The following is a 14,498-nucleotide window of genomic DNA, read 5'->3' on the forward strand; positions in this document are numbered from 1 at the left end:
GATGCTCCTTTTTCACAGACAAGAAAATCAGGGCTCAGCACAGTGAGGTGCCCTGCCCAAGGTCACACAGCCAGTCAGAAGCAGAGGCGCTAGCTTTGTGTAGCTGGTGTGCACACACACATAGAGCAACATGTATACACCTGTGCACACACGTGCACCCACACATCCACGCACCCACACATGCACCCAAACATCCACGCACACACACGCGCCCCCACACATCCATGCACACACACGCACCCACACATCCACGCACACACACGCACCCACACGTCCACGCACACACACGCGCACCCACACGTCCACGCACACACACGCGCCCCCACACATCCACGCACACACCTGCACACACACATCCACGCACACACCTGCACCCACACATCCACGCACCCACGCGCACCCACGCACACACACGCACACACCTGCACCCAGGCATCCATGCACACACACGCACACCCACACATCCACACACACGCGCGCACCCACGCATCCACGCACACACACGCACCCACACATCCACGCACACACACGCGCCCCCACACATCCACGCACACACCTGCACCCACGCATCCACGCACACACCTGCACCCACACATCCACGCACACACCTGCACCCACACATCCACGCACACACATGCGCACCCACGCATCCACGCACACACGCGCACCCACGCATCCACGCACACACACGCGCCCCCACGCATCCACGCACACCCACGCATCCACGCACACACACGCGCACCCACACATCCACGCACACACACGCGCACCCACACATCCACGCACACACACGCGCCCCCACACATCCACGCACACACCTGCACCCACACATCCACGCACACACCTGCACCCACACATCCACGCACACACGCGCACCCACACATCCACGCACACACCTGCACCCACACATCCACGCACACACGTGCACCCACACATCCACGCACACACGTGCACCCACACATCCACACACACGTGCACCCACACATCCACGCACACACCTGCACCCACACATCCACGCACACACCTGCACCCACACATCCACGCACACACGCGCACCCACACATCCACGCACACACGCGCACCCACACATCCACGCACACACACGCACCCACACATCCACGCACACACACGCGCACCCACGCATCCACGCACACACACGCGCACCCACGCATCCACACACGCGCACCCACGCATCCACACACACACCTGCACCCACACATCCACACACACACACGCACCCACACATCCACGCACACACGCACACCCACACATCCAGCACACACCTGCACCCACACATCCACGCACACACCTGCACCCACACATCCATGCACACACACGCACCCACACATCCACGCACACACCTGCACCCACACATCCACGCACACACACGCGCACCCACGCATCCACGCACACCCACGCATCCACGCACACACACGCGCACCCACACATCCACGCACACACACGCGCACCCACACATCCACGCACACACACGCGCCCCCACACATCCACGCACACACCTGCACCCACACATCCACGCACACACCTGCACCCACACATCCACGCACACACGCGCACCCACACATCCACGCACACACCTGCACCCACACATCCACGCACACACGTGCACCCACACATCCACGCACACACGTGCACCCACACATCCACACACACGTGCACCCACACATCCACGCACACACCTGCACCCACACATCCACGCACACACCTGCACCCACACATCCACGCACACACGCGCACCCACACATCCACGCACACACGCGCACCCACACATCCACGCACACACACGCACCCACACATCCACGCACACACACGCGCACCCACGCATCCACGCACACACACGCGCACCCACGCATCCACACACACACCTGCACCCACACATCCACACACACACACGCACCCACACATCCACGCACACACGCACACCCACACATCCAGCACACACCTGCACCCACACATCCACGCACACACCTGCACCCACACATCCATGCACACACACGCACCCACACATCCACGCACACACCTGCACCCACACATCCACGCACACACACGCACCCACACATCCATGCACACACACGCGCACCCACACATCCACACACACACACGCGCACCCACACATCCATGCACAGACATGTGCGTACATGCCTAACACATCCACACGGACACGTGCTTAGCCGGGACCTGCAGGCTCCAGGCTGAGTCCTAGGAATTGAGATGCTAGTTCTGCAGTTCCTGTAAGTCCACCTGTCAGGCATCTTCCTTCCCGGGGTGTGACATCCAGCTCTGAAACCCAGAGGGTCCCCTAGGGCAGGGCAATCAGGGGTCCTGCCGGCCGGTGTGGAGACCCCCAGGTGAGACCAATGGGTTCCCTGAGTCTTCAGCCCCTCCTGACCTCAAATTAGAGCCTGACCCTTGCCGAGAATAGCCTGGGTATGACCTGCCTGGATGTGGACTTATTTCCCAAATAAGAAGCAGAAAGTGTGTAGCTGCCAGGACCCCACAGCAGGGGCCACCATGGGACCCAGTCCAGGGCCTGCCTGCAGCAGGCGGAGGAGCTCCTCTTAGGGGGTGGATTTGAGATTTGGAAACAGCCTGGAGCCACTTGCCTCAGTCAAGCTGGACGCCAGCTCCCGCTGTGTGACCCTGGACAAGCCATCACAGTCTCAGTGAGTCAGAGCCTTGTTCCTTGCCTGTCACGCGGATATAGCAGCTTTAAAACATGGCTCTAGAGTCCTCAGCACCTTCCATTGGAAGTTGGTTTATGTTCCTTCTTCTTGAACCTAGAAAGACTTGGGTCCAATGTGGCTTATTTTTGTTTGTTTTTGAGACGGAGTCTTGCTCTGTCACCCGGGCTGGAGTGCAGTGGTGGGATCTCAGCTCACTGCAACCTCTGCCTCCCGGGTTCAAGTGATTCTCCTGCCTCAGCCTCCCAAGTAGCTGGGATTACAGGTGCGTGCCACCACACCTGGCTAATTTTTGGGGTTTTTTTTCTTGTTTTTTTTTTTTGAGACGGAGTCTGGCTCTGTCGCCCAGGCTGGAGTGCAATCTCCAGTGGTGCGATCTCAGCTCACTGCAAGCTCCACCTCCCGGGTTCATGCCATTCTTCTGCCTCAGCCTCCCGAGTAGCTGGGACTACAGGTGCCCGCCACCATGCCCGGCTAATTTTTTGTATTTTTAGTAGAGATGGGGTTTCACCGTGTTAGCCAGGATGGTCTCGATCTCCTGACCTCGTGATCCGCCCGCCTCGGCCTCCCAAAATGCTGGGATTACAGGCGTGAGCCACCGCACCCGGCCCATTTTTGTATTTTTATTTGTATTTTTAGTAGAGACAGGGTTTCACCACGTTGGCCAGGCTGGTCCTGACCTCAAGTGATCCACCCACCTCGGCCTCCCAAAGTGCTGGGATTACAGGCGTGAGCCACTGCGCCCGGCCCCTACGTGGATTCTGACACCCCACGGTAAGAATGCTGGGCGCTGCTCCCGTGCTCAGGAGATGCGGCTCCCAGGAACCTGACGATGCTGCGAGGAAGCTCAAGCGCCCCCACCCCAGCTGAGCTCCCGGCTGGCAGCCAGTGCCAGGGGCCACCATGTGAATGCACCACCTCCAGCAGCTCCTGTAACCCCGGGCAGGATGCCCTACCTGCATCCTCACGAGAGGCCTGAGCCAAAGCCACACAGCAAATCCTCGTGTGGATTCCTGACCCAGGTCGTGGCCCGGGTTAATCCACGGTTGCTGTTCGAAGCCACTCAGTTTGGGCGTGATGAGTCGTAGGGCAGGAGGTAACAGATGCATCCTCTTTCCCAGGGATCTTGTGAAGATTGAATGAGGGATGCAGAGCCCGTCCTGGATAAATAGGTGTCAGTTTCACAAGGAGAGCCGGCTTCTCCTTATTCTCAGGAACCACCAATCACAGCTACTGAGCATCCCCCACCCTGTCCTGCTGGCCACCAGCTGCCTGGGCCTCACAGGCTGAGGACACGGGGTCAACCCCTGCCCAGCCATGCGTGGAGTCGGACGAGGGCTCTGACTCGGGGGTGGGGGGGCAGCCGGAGGGAGTGGGAAGAGCAGCAGCTCAGCGTCCAGGCTGTTCTTTCTCCTGCTGCCGAGGCGAGTACAGGCAGGAAGTTGTGACTAAGTGCTTGTAATTGGTGCGGGGGCTGTGGCAGGGCTGTCAGACAGGAGCACCGCCGGCCTCTGGCACAGCAGGGCCGTGGGCGAAAGCTGTCTTCCTTGCCACCTCACGCCTCACCTGTCCCTGCACTGGGGCCCCACCCCCATCGGAGCCCACCCAGGACCCCTGTCCAGCTGGTGCCTCCCTCCCCCCCACCTCATCAAGACCCACCACAGCCCAGGAGTACTGAGTATTCCAGTACTCACTGAGCTAAGTTCCCACAACAACCCCGCCTGGCTGACTGTTGTGAGTGCATCTCACTGAAGGGACGGCCGACCTCAGAAAAACCCTAGGTGCACTGCTGGGGAGGCAGGGCAGGGTGGCGAGCTGGGCCTGGCCCCTGGGTTCCCAGGACTCAGCCTGTAGCCCCTAGGTCCTGGCTGAGCACATGTAAGTGTGTCTGTTAGGCATGTGTGCGTGCATGTGTGCACAGGCATGTGTGGGTGCATGGATGCACGGGTGCATATGTGTGCATGGGTATATCTGTGTTGCTTGGTGTGTGCATAGGCATGTATGCATGTGTGCATGTGTGTGCATGCATGTGTGTGCATGGATGTATGGGTGCATACGTGTGCACAGGTGTAGATATGTTGCCCTGTGTGTGTGGAAGAGGCTGGAGTCGGGGTCTTGGTCGTCACTGCTTTACTGAAACGTCTTTAGGAGCCCCACTTGCACTGGGACTTGGCCACACTGCCAGCCCTCCCCATCCCAGGCAGTCAGCATCCAGACCCCAGGTGGAGCAAGTGACGTGCAAGGTCTTGGTGCCCCATTACTCCACCAGGACAGTACGTTATCATCCCACTGTGCAGAGAAGCACTGGGGGCTGGAGGGAGGCACTGGGGGCTGGAGGGGGGCACTGGGGGCTGGAGGGGAGCCCTGGGGGCTGGAGGGGAAGCCCTGGGGGCTGGAGGGGAGCACTGGGGGCTGGAGGGGAAGCCCTGGGGGCTGGAGGGGAGCACTGGGGGCTGGAGGGGAAGCCCTGGAGGCTGGAGGGGAGCCCTGGGGGCTGGAGGGGAAGCCCTGGGGGCTGGAGGGGAGCCCTGGAGGCTGGAGGGGAGCCCTGGGGGCTGGAGGGGAAGCCCTGGGGGCTGGAGGGGAGCACTGGGGGCTGGAGGGGAAGCCCTGGGGGCTGGAGGGGAGCCCTGGAGGCTGGAGGGGAAGCCCTGGGGGCTGGAGGGGAGCCCTGGAGGCTGGAGGGGAGCACTGGGGGCTGGAGGAAGCACTGGGGGCTGGAGGGGAACCCCTGGGGGATGGAGGGGAGCCCTGGGGGCTGGAGGGAAGCACCGGGGGCTGGAGGGGAAGCCCTGGGGGCTGGAGGGGAGCACTGGGGGCTGGAGGGGAGCACTGGGGGCTGGAGGGGGAGCACTGAGAGCTGGAGGGGAGCACTGAGAGCTGGAGGGGAGCACTGGGGGGCTGGAGGGGGAGCACTGAGAGCTGGAGGGGAGCACTGGGGGCTGGAGGGGGAGCACTGAGGGCTGGAGGGGAGCACTGAGGGCTGGAGGGGAGCACTGGGGGTTGGAGGGGAGCACTGGGGGCTGGAGGGGAGCATTGAGGGCTGGAGGCCAGGGCTGGAAGGGACTGTTCTCCTCATCCCGTGGGTGAAAGCCAGGGCCTCAGGTTGGGCACACAGGGCCTTCCTCAGGCAGCCACAGCTGAAAAAGTTTCCATTTCACAGCCATAGGTGGAACCCCACGCCCACTGGGACCCCCCATTCTGTGCACATACACCCTACATGATCCCCACACCCAGTTAACGTCCTTCCTGCAGACACACAGCTACACATCTGTGTCCACACAAAAGTCCAGACAGACTTGTGGGCCAACAGACACACAGGAGCGGGTGGGGTGGGGAGCAGCGGCTGCGGGTGGCCCTGGGTGAGGATGTTGCGGCCGGGGAGTCGGGCCTAGGCGGCCAGGTTGGTGGGACGCGTTGCCAAGGAGACCACGAAGGCTCTGCGGAGGCCCCAGGTGTTGACTGGTGCCTGAAATTGACCACGGCAGATGTACTCCCTTGTCTGGAAGGCTGTTCTGTTACAAGGCCGGAGAGGCAGCCCTTGGGCTCCCATGGGCTGCACAGGTGCCTGCAAGGGGGTTCGGGTGGTGGGGCTCAGTCCCCAGTGTCTGGGGGGACTGAGGCCTGCTGGGGCAGTGTGGATGGTGTAGTGTGAGCCATCCTGCCCAGACCTCGCCCCAGCCACCGCACCTCACCTGACTTGGGCATTGTCACCAGGTGGACGTCGGTGTCCTGGGACTGGAAGTTACGTGCGTCCTGCCAGGGCTCCTGGGCGCGCATGTTCCCTGGCAAGCAGGTGCAGGTGACGGCCTGGACCACGTCCCTGTCTGCTGCATCCTCTGCTGTGCGTCGGTGCCTGCCGGGCGGCGCAGGCAGGGAGTGCAGCCGGAGGGCTCCGTGGGGGGTCTGTTATCTACACGTGCCCTACCAGAGGCCCAGGCAGGTTCTAGCAGGTGGACACCAGCTCCGCCATCTCCACCGTTAAATACTAGCAGAGGCCCACATTCAGGTGCCCTCCCAGGACCGGCCTCGGCCCTCGTCAGCCTTGCCTGCCGCCTTGGCCAGGGAAGGCCGTTCCTCAGCAGGAGAGACGGTGCTCTGGGCAAGTACCTGCTGGCCCCGGGGCTGTGGGATTCCGCTGCCAGCACCACCCACGGTCCCTGTAGTCTGCTCTTCAGTGGCAAACGGGCGTGGCTGGGATGCGTGGGCCTCCGGTGGGAAGGGCCCTTGGGGAGTACCTGTCTCCCTCCCAGAAACCTCAGAGCCACGGTGGGGCGGCCGTGGTAGATTCTGCCACAGTCCTCACCTCCCAGGCAGAAACCTCCATTCAATCTTCACGTAGCAGCTGCCCGGCCTGGGCTGGTGTGAGGGGGGCTCCCACGGGCAGGGGTGGGTCTGGATTCCCAGGCAGCCCCTGCCATCAGTCCTCATCCTGTCTTGCCTTCCCCTTCCCCTGCCTCCAGGGAGGACGGCAGAACAGCCCAGGTGCCTGAGGTCAAGTCCCCGCACTCACCACCACGTCACCTCCACCGGCCGTGCCAAGAAAGCTCCTCTCTGGAAGCGTCTGTGCCACGAAGCCCAGGAGCAGGTGGTGGCCAAGGCAGGGGCAGGCCAGAGTGGGGAGGGATGGGATTGGACTAACCTGGGTCAGAAGGCTCCGGGGGGCGGGGAGAGGATCTGGGATGCCTCCAGGGCCGTTCCCCCAGCCCTGGGTGTCAGCTCTGCTCCAGGAGGGGCAGAAAAGAGACCCATCTGCCAGGATGAGGTGAGAATTATTATTATCTATTTATTTTGAGACAGAGTCCCACTCTGTCACTCAGGCTGGAGTGCAGTGGTGTGATCTCGGCTCACTGCAACCTCCACCTCCCGGGCTGGAGGTGATTCTCTTGCCTCAGCAAGAGTAGCTGGGATTGGCTGGACACGGTGGCTCATGCCTGTCATCCCAGCACTGTGGGAGGCCGAGGCAGGTGGATCAGCTGAGGTCAGGAGTTTGAGATCAGCCTGGCCAACATGGTGAAACCCCGTCTCTACTAAAAATACAAAAAATTAGCTGAGTGTGGTGGTGGGCGCCTGTAATCCCAGCTACTCGGGAGGCTGAGGCAGAGAATCCTTGAACCCCGGAGGCAGAGGTTGCAGTGAGCCGAGATCGCGCCATTGCACTCCAGCCTGGGTAACAAGAGTGGGACTCTGTCTCAAAAAAAAAAAAAAAAAAAAAAACGTAGCTGGGATTATGGGCACACACCGCCACACCCGGCTAATTTTTTTGCATTTTTAGTAGAGATGGGGTTTCACCATGTTGGCCAGGCTAGTCTTGAACTCCTAACTTCAGGTGATCCACCCACCTCGGCTTCCCAAAGTGCTGGGATTACAGGCGTAAGCCACCACGCCTGCGGAGGTGAAAATTATTATTTTTTTGAGACAGAGTCTCGCTCTGTCTCCCAGGCTGGAGTGCAGTGGCGCGATCTCGGCTCACTGCAACCTCCGCCTCCCGGGTTCACGCCATTCTCCTGCCTCAGCCTCCTGAGTAACTGGGACTACAGGCGCCCGCCACCACGCCCGGCTAATTTTTTCTATTTTTTAGTAGAGACGGGGTTTCACTGTGTTAGCCGGGATGGTCTCGATCTCCTGACCTCGTGATCCGCCCGCCTCGGCCTCCCAAAGTGCTGGGATTACAGGCGTGAGCCACTGCGCCCAGCCAGAGGTGAGAATTATTAAATCTCAAGGGACACCAGGCCTGAAGAATCCTGCACAGACAGAACCAATTAGGCCTCATAAGTAACCTCAATGTTGTTTGATTCGTAAACATAATTGAAACTTTACTTGAGCTAGAAGAATAGGACTTAGGCTCAACGCATCAGAAGCAGCCAATATACATACACAGTGGTGTTGGGAACAGAGACCCTGAGCCTGGCATAAACAGGCCTTCAAGAAATGGCCATAAACAGCATTTCTGCAGCAATGTGACATGCTCGTGATGGCTGTCACACACACTGCTAAAAGTTGTTGGTTTACTGGAGCAGGGCAAGGAACACCTGGCCCCACCCGGAGCAGAAAACTGCTCAAACCACAACCGATAGCAGGAGCGGCCTGTGCCTTAACATGTTTTTGCTGCAGATAATCAGCCGGAGCCTGTTTCTCTGTTCCTCGCTGAGAATTTGTTTCCCATAAGGAATGCTTTTAGCTGATCTATAATCTATAGAAGCAATGCTTATCACTGGCTTTCTGTCAATAAACGTGTGGGTCAAGCTCTCTTCAGGGCTCTCAGCTCTGAAGGCTGTCAGCCCCCGATCCCCATCGGCTCTGAAGGCTGTCAGCCCCCGATCCCCATCAGCTCTGAAGGTGGTCAGCCCCCGATCCCCATCGGCTCTGAAGGCTGTCAGCCCCCGATCCCCACTTTATACTCTGTCCCCGTGTCTTTGTCTTAATTCCTCTAGCGCCACTGGGTTAGGGTCTCCACAGCCGAGCTGGTGTCAGCACAGTGGCCCTTGATGTTTGCGGGGATGGGTTCCGGGACCCCAGTAGATCACACAATCCATGGATGCTCAAGTCCCTGATAGAAACTGGCGTCATCTTTGCACGTAACTCTCTCTGTGTGTCCCGTCGTCTTCAGCTCGGAGGTGCTCGTGGCTAGCGGGACGCCCGCACTGCGCTTTAGGACGGATGTGCAGCAGATTCCAATTTTGCTTTTTGAAACTTTCCGGAATTTTTTTCCAAAAGTTTCAGTCTGTGTTGGTTACTCCGCACGTGGGGAACCCACAGACTCAGAGGGTCAGTTGGAGCCGCGTGGCCTCCAAGGGAACCGACCAAACGCAGCCACTGCCACCTTTGCCCACCAAGCGTTGTCTCAGGTCTGCCCCGTCTGTCCCGGCTCCCTCTGGAGTCACTTGGTGCCTCCACGGCCACGTGCTGGTTTGGAGCTGCCCGAGTCGTTAATCGCTGTTTGCTAAATGAACACTTTAAAAGTTATCGTGCCTCAGTTTACTCATTAACACAATGCGGCCCCTCCTAGGACAATTAAGCAGAGGAATCCAGAGCCCGGTACATCCAGAGCCAGGCCAAAGTGCAGGCGTTATATTAGCAACGCTTGAGTGTCTTTGATTTCTAAAAGATAACACTGGTTTCCTGTTAGGAAAATGCTGCTGGCTCAGGGTGGCATGGGCGCCAGAGGTGGATCCACCTCGTCTGTGTCCTCAGTACAGACGCAGAAGGCTTGCCTCTGCCATCCTAGAACCGTGATTTTTATATAATTGTTAAATGTGTGTGTTCCAAGTGGCGAATCCAGCAACAGCCTCATGTGGAGCAAAGCGATGTGAAGGTTGTAGCATGGGGCACACAGGGTCTTCTCTATTCGTCCCTCACTAACACCCGGGTCCTGCCTTGTGTGTGTTCCCAGCCACACCTTGTTAGGCGACACCACGGACACAAAATGCCTCATTCCCTACAGTGCTGCCTGCAGCCAACATCCTGAAGACTTGCTCGTCGGTGTATAGGGAGCTGCCTCGTTGTTGTTTTTTTTTTTTTTGTGGCAGGGACAGAGTCTCGCTCTGTCGCTGAGGCTGGAGTGCAATGACGCGATCTCAGCTCACTGCAACCTCCACCTCCCAGGTTCAAGCCGTTCTCCTGCCTCAGCCTCCCAAGTAGCTGGGACTACAGGCGCCCACCACCATGCCTGGCTACTTTTTATATTTTTAGTAGAGAAGGGGTTTCTCCACATTGGCCAGGCTGGTCTCGAACTCCTAAACTCATGTAATCCACCCATGTAATCCGCCTCGGCCTCCCAAAGTGCTGGGATTACAGGCGTGAGCCACCTGCCCGGCCACGTTTATTTTATTAATTTATAAATTTATTTAAAACAGAGATGCGGCCGGGCGCAGTGACTCATGCCTGTAATCCCAGCACTTTGGGAGGCCGAGGTGGGCGGATCACTTGAGGTCAAGAGTTTAAGACCAGCCTGGCTGGCCGGGCGCAGTGGCTCACTCCTGTAGTCCCAGCTACTCAGGAGGCTGAGGCGAGAGAATGGCGTGAACCCGGCAGGCGGAGCTTGCAGTGAGCTGAGATGGCGCCACTGCACTCCAGCCTGGGCGACAGAGCAAGACTCCGTTTAAAAAAAAAAAAAACAAAAAAACACACAGCCTGGCCAATATGGTGAAACCCCGTGTCTACTAAAAATACAAAAATTAGCCAGGTTTGGTGGCTCATGCCTGTTATCCCAGCTACTCGGGAGGCTCAGGCAGAGAACGGCTTGAACCCAGGAGGTGGAGGTTGCAGTGAGCCGACATCACACCACTGCACTCCAGCCTGGGTGACAGGGCGAAACTCTGTTTAAAAAGCAAAACAAAACAAAACAAAACACAAATGGGAACGTGCTGGGCTTACAGACGTGAGCCACTGTGTCCAACCCATGGTTTTTTTTAACCGTTATCCTCCAGATGGGCCCTGGAGGTTCACACTCTTTCCCTCTTATACATGTGTTAGTTTATTGTCTTATGTTATCACCTTTATTTACCTTTGAAATCTTTATTATCACTTTGGTTAAACAGATAACAAAATATTGTTTCACGATGACATATGATCCTATTTTATTTAAGTTTTCAGATCTTTTGACATCTTTGCCAACTTCCCAAAATCAGAATCAAATTCTAAATTAAATCTTCTTGACCTCAAACAGACTTTGAAGTTTTCTAGAAGGTCCCTGGAAAATCTCAAAACTCAAATCCTTTGAAACTGTCAAATCTTTGAAACTGACAGTTTCAAAGGATTTGTTCTACCACCTTGTTAAAAGAGAGATGTTAAACTAATTCAGTTTATTTGATATATTCAATTACATGGGAAGCATTGTCAAAAGACACTTTTCCATACATTATATTTATATAGTTAAAATGTTGCTATTTCGGAAATTATATAAATGTCCTAAAAATTTGTCAATGCCCTTGTTATCCAAGCTGTTCGCCTCTGTTACTGTTCATGATTTCAGTTGTTATTTAATACGTCATATGTCACAAAAACAACCAGAATTCATTGTGTGTTGTTTTTATAATGAACTCTCATCAGATCTTTCATTATTTTCAGGTTCTTTTTTTTTTTTTTTGAGATGGAGACTCGCTCTGTCGCCCAGGCTGGAGTGCAATGGCACGATCTCGGCTCACTGCAACCTTTACCTCCCGGGTTCAAGCGATTCTCCTGCCTCAGCCTCCCGAGTAGCTGGGACTACAGGCGCCCGTCACCACGCCCAGCTATTTTTTGTATTTTTAGTAGAGACAGGGTTTCACCATGTTGGCCAGGATGGTCTTGAACTGCTGACCTTAGGTGATCCACCCGCCCCGGCCTCCCAAAGTGCTGGGATTACAGGCGTGAGCCACCGTGCCTGGCCCATAATTTTTTTTATTTTTATGTATTTGTTTATTTTGAGACAGAGACTCACTCTGTTGCCAAGGCTGGAGGGCAGTGGCACGATCTCGGCTCACTGCAACCTACACCTCCTGGGTTCAAACAATTCTCCTGCCTCAGCTTCCTAAGTAGATGGGACTGCAGGCGCATGTCACCACGTCTGGCTAAATTTTGCATTTTTAGTAGAGATGGGGTTTCACCACGTTGCCCAAGCTGGTTTCAAACTCCCGACTTCAAGTGATCCGCCCACCTCGGCCTCCCAAAGTGCTGGGATCACAGGCATGAGCCACCGTGCCCGGATAACTGTACTTATATTTTTATAGAAGCTTTATTGAGACAATTCACACACCATAAAATCCATCCCTTTAGTGTGCACAATTGAATGTTTTCAGAACATTCAGAGTCGCACAGCCATCACTACTATTTAATTCCAGATTTTTAATTTAAAAATTTTCATTGCCCTCGCAGGGCACGGGGGCTCACGCCTGTAATCCGAGCACTTTGGTGTTGTAACCAAGCGAGTTATAGAGAAACACCACACTTTGAGACAAATTAAGGAGTCCTTTATTAGCCAGCGACCTAGAGGCCGCTAATGCTCAAAATTCTCTCGGCCCTGAGGAAGGGGCTAGTTTTGTTTTTATACCGTGGTCTAAATGGAGGGGGGGAGTTTAACTGAAGCAATTTTTATAGAAGCAGAACTGGCAAAAAGTTAAAAAATTAATTGGTTACAAATGCAGTTACAAAAAATAAACCGTTCCAGGTGCAGGGGCTTAAACTATCACAAAGAGATAAATGCAGGGGCTTCGGGTGCCGTCCACCAAGCGCGTCCCGGGGAGCTGCTGGTGCAGCTTGCCTCAGTGTCTTATCAGTAGGTGCATTCCCAGACGTGCTTTGAGTCAGTCACACTAGTTAAGCCTTAAGGGAGGGAGGTGAAGGGGGCTGCAGGTGAAGAAACTAAAATGGAGTCTGTCCGGCTCTCCCTCTGCTACGAGAGGGTCACTTAGGTTAAAACAAGGTTGGGTATCACACTGGGAGGCCGAGGCGGGCGGATCACGAGGTCAGGAGATCGAGACCATCCTGGCTAACACGGTGAAACCCCGTCTCTACTAAAAAAGAAATACAAAAAATTAGCCGGGTGTGGTGGCAGGTGCCTGTAGTCCCAGCTACTCGGGAGGCTGAGGCAGGAGAATGGTGTGAAGCCAGGAGGCGGAGGTTGCAGCGAGCTGAGATCGCGCCACTGCACTCCAGCCTGGGCGACAGAGCGAGACTCTGTCTCAAAAAAAAAAAAAAAGTCATTGCCCCAAATAGAAACCCATTCCCATTAGCACCCACTCCCCACTTTCCTTCACAGCCTCAACAACCATGAATCCACCTTCTGTGTCAATGGAATCACTTATTCTGGACATTTCATATAAGTGGAATCACACGACATGTGGTCTTTTGAGTCTAGCTGCTTTCTTTCTTTTCTGAGACAGGCTCCCACTCTGCGGCCCAGGCTGAAGTGCAATGGCGTGATCGCAGCTCACTGTAGCCTCAGTCTCCCAGGCTCAGGCGCTCCTCCTGCCTCAGCCTCACAGCAGAGACCACAGGTGCGCACCACCACACCCGACTATCTGGCTTCTGCCACTTAGCGAAATGTTTCTGAGGTTCTTCATGTTATAGCACGTGTCAGCACGTCACTCTTCTTCATGGCTGAGTAATACTCCACTGCGTGAAGAGACACATTTATCTGTCCCTGCGTTGGGCATCTGCGCTCTTCCCACATTTTGGCTATACTAAATTGTCCTGCTACGAACACCTGTGTAGTTTCTATGTAAAGGTACAGTACCTATATGTTGGGGTGATCAGACCCAACCCCAGGTCGTGGGGGTGACAAAGTCTGGCGGAGTCAAAGGATTCAGAAAAACACAGTTTGAGAGAGAAAGGTGGCACACCAGGGGGCCACTGCTATTGTGGAGGCTGCAAAAGCCCGAGCTCTGGGAGCCCACGCTATTTATTGGTAATGCAACAAAGAAACAGATGGTGAGAATATGGAGGTCAAAAGACCACGTTGCATTAAGCACATGATTACAGCTGTGCCGGTTTAGCATTTATATGGAGCATGTTCTGCTACTTGAGATAATGGGAATAGGGGCCTAGGAGGGCTAGAAGGAAGGAGCCAGCAAGTCTAGACACATTCCAAAGGACATCATGCAAGCCCTGCCTCAGTTTCCCTCCCAACACCTATATGTCTTGTTGGTATACATGTTGTATTTTCACAACGAAAATGCATGAGAAAAAGGACACAGATGGCTTATGTGTACTGATGTGTAGCATTCTCTAAGATCTGACATCACAGAGCTGGACAGCACAGCTGTGCACGCACCCCCCTGGCTGGGAGGTGGCACATCCACACATGAGGGAAAAACACTG

This window comes from Pan paniscus, chromosome 18 (assembly GCF_029289425.2).
Source record: "Pan paniscus chromosome 18, NHGRI_mPanPan1-v2.0_pri, whole genome shotgun sequence".
Taxonomy (NCBI): domain Eukaryota; kingdom Metazoa; phylum Chordata; class Mammalia; order Primates; family Hominidae; genus Pan; species Pan paniscus.